The sequence below is a fragment of the Octopus bimaculoides genome, chromosome 26 (assembly GCF_046866305.1).
Source record: "Octopus bimaculoides isolate indiv1 chromosome 26, ASM4686630v1, whole genome shotgun sequence".
Lineage (NCBI taxonomy): Eukaryota > Metazoa > Mollusca > Cephalopoda > Octopoda > Octopodidae > Octopus > Octopus bimaculoides.
In genome coordinates this window covers 7062763-7066085 of record NC_142953.1, presented here as the reverse complement: position 1 = coordinate 7066085, position 3323 = coordinate 7062763, and positions in this window count along the sequence as shown.

Here is a 3323-nt window from a genome sequence, read left to right as displayed (position 1 = left end):
ATTCATATCTATATATATATATATATATATATTCATATATATATATATATATATATATATATATATATATTCATATCTATATATATATATATATATATATATATATATATATATATATATATATATTCATATCTATATATATATATATATATATATATATATATATATATATATATATATATATATTCATATCTATATATATATATATATATATATATTCATATCTATATATATATATATATATATATATATTCATATATATATATATTCATATATATATATATATTCATATCTATCTATATATATATATATATATATATATTCATATATATGTGTGTGTGTGTGTGTGTCTGCACACTCACAAATCTGTTGGTGTCGCCCACTTGTGAGTGCATGAGGATGTCATTACTCCTCAGCCATGTTTGCTAGATTTGCTGTTTAATGTCCAATAGGTCGTAGTATCCATTCTAAACAGCCGTTTCATTCCGTTGTTTCAGTTTGGTAAAGCCAGACTTTGAAATTGTTTGATCCTGTTTCCCAAATAGAGATTTCAGTGAAATGGGCACAGCAACAGAGATGGTTTTATGCATTAATTAGTTCTGGCTAGTCTGTCATAGCATGTCTTGTTAGTTACATATAAAAATACCCATAGTCATCTCATATATACACATGCTCTCATATACACATGCTCACACACAACCATATACATACACACACGTGTTTATATAGCTTGATGTATAGATATCTGTGTGAAGGTGTATGTATGTATTTATGTATGATTGATGTATGTATATACTTGTATACACGTGTGTATATGTTATATAGATATTTATATATATTTATATATAAATATATACATATTTTATATATGCATGTACACACACATACAAATATATGTGATATATATATATATACATATGTAAATATATACATATATATGGAGAGAGAAAACTAATGGTTAGATATCAATCTCTCCACCCTGAAGATGGAGGCCAGAATTATAATAATGTTTATATGCATCAAATATTAGTTGCATATTCTTGACATTGTGCAAACTCCATCTGCCAACATCATTATGTAATTCTGAGTCCTCAGAAACAGCTGTTGGACCTGTAATACCATACCTTCTCTCTCTGTATATGTATATTTATATACATACACTTTGCCTAGTGTATCTATATATGCACAAGCTTGCACACACATACACACACACACATATACATATTTGTCAGTGAATAGTGCCAACCTTGCCTTTTTAAATTCTTTCCTAAATAATGGTTTGTAAATTAGTCTTGTTTTATTCATGTGATTGTGTAAAGTCTTTTAAACTGCTACACTGGAATACCTCATCTTAACTCAGGCTTCTTAAAATATTTTACATATGTGCTAATTTTATTTTTCATATTGTTAGCTTGATATTTTATTTAATATTTGGAAGCAATTCCTTGCTTGCTGACACAGAAGAAAGAAAATCTGAAAAAATTTACTGGAAAATTTTGACATTTTACATAAAAATATCTCATTCTCTGTTTCGATTTTTGAATGTATGTATGTGTGTATATATCTTCATTCTTATCATGCATCTAGTGATGTTTACCAGTTTCCTTTCTCTTTTTATATTTTAGTCAGTCTGTGAGTTGAGTTTACTTCCACAACCATCTTCATCAACCATTTTCCTGTCATTTTAGTTTTTAACTCATTTCATTTAATTTAACTTTGTTTTTAAGTCTTGTTTTTAGAAGCGCAAGTCATTTGTAGATATTCTTCTCTTGTTAAGATTGTTTTTAATTTAATTTAACTTTTTGTGTCTTGTTTTTAGAAGCACAAGTCATAGCTAGGCATTCTTCCACTGTTGGAATTTTCTCTAGCAGACAAAGATTTTATTTGCGCAGGTTGTCCATGTTCTCGATTTCTAATGTATCAAATTGCCAGAAATAATTGTAGAATTGTAGGTGGTAACTATTTTAGGAATTCTCTTCAAAATAAAACTTCTGTTCTTCTCCTCAGCTTTGGTTTTACATGCCAAATATCAGTAATTAAAACAAAACCTATTTAAATACCAGTTGCCCAGTAGTCTTATAACACATACATACATGTATACACATATGTATATATATTTATGTACACGCACATGCACATATATTTGTGCATATGAATGCAAACATACATTATATTATTTTATTTGACTGAGAACTTCAGAATATAAATTTCAGAATATTAAAAAAAATGTGATTCCATTTCACTTGGAAGTTTTTCTGTATGAGTAGTTTGAAATTCAACTGTTACTTTTCAAATAACAGTAGAGATACTGATGAAAAAGATGATGATCATGATGATGATGATAATAATAATAATAATAATAGTAATGATAGTGATAGTAATAAGAATAATGATAGCTGTAGAAGTGATGTAAGTTTGACTTGTTTTAAGAATCAAGTGGACTTCAGTGTTTTTGATGATGTGGCATTTTATGAGAAACCATTAAATATAGTTATTAAGCTAACCACATAACAACAGTGATATCTGTGCAATTTATTGCATGTTTTCCTGAGGGAATATCGATATTTCCCTGATGTGTATATTTCTCAAAATCTGGTAAAATTCGTTGCCTATCCTAAATTCTAACTGCAGTTCCATTTTTTAACATGGAGAATATAATGCCATTAGTCAACCACAATATATATTGAATATTTTTTAGGTAGATTAAAAAATAGGTATCTGATATTAAGTAACATAAGTAGCTTTTAATTACTGAACAAACTAATTACTGCACTCTCCAGACGGGTCTAATTGCTTCTATATCTTTGATAAACTGATATTTCTTTCATTTTATATTTCAATACTTTATGCAAACTGGCTTGTTTTGGAGAGTTCTTTTTTTTTTCTGTTTTTGATTTTTAATGATAATTTATAAATGTATAAATGAATAGAAAACTTCTATACTTTTTGTTGATAAACTTGCTCTTTTGTTGTATTGTATAGTATTATTTATTGTTGGTTACATCTGTTTATATATCTTTGATTGACTAACTACCAATGTCTCAGCATTGTTGTTTGGTGGAAGCACTCAGTAAATTAACTATTTCCAAACAAGTATCTTGTGTCAAAAAAATTCTGTCCTCAACTAGTCCAATTGAAGCAATATTGATAGATTTTGGGTTTTTTTGTGTCCAATTTGTAATTATTAATTATCTTTTAAATCTACTTGCTTGACCACTAACTGCTAATTTACACAACAACTATCAGTGGTGTTACTACTGTATCTGTCTGTCTGTCTGTCTCTCTCTCTATTTGTGTGTGTTTGCATAAAAGTGTCTGTGTGA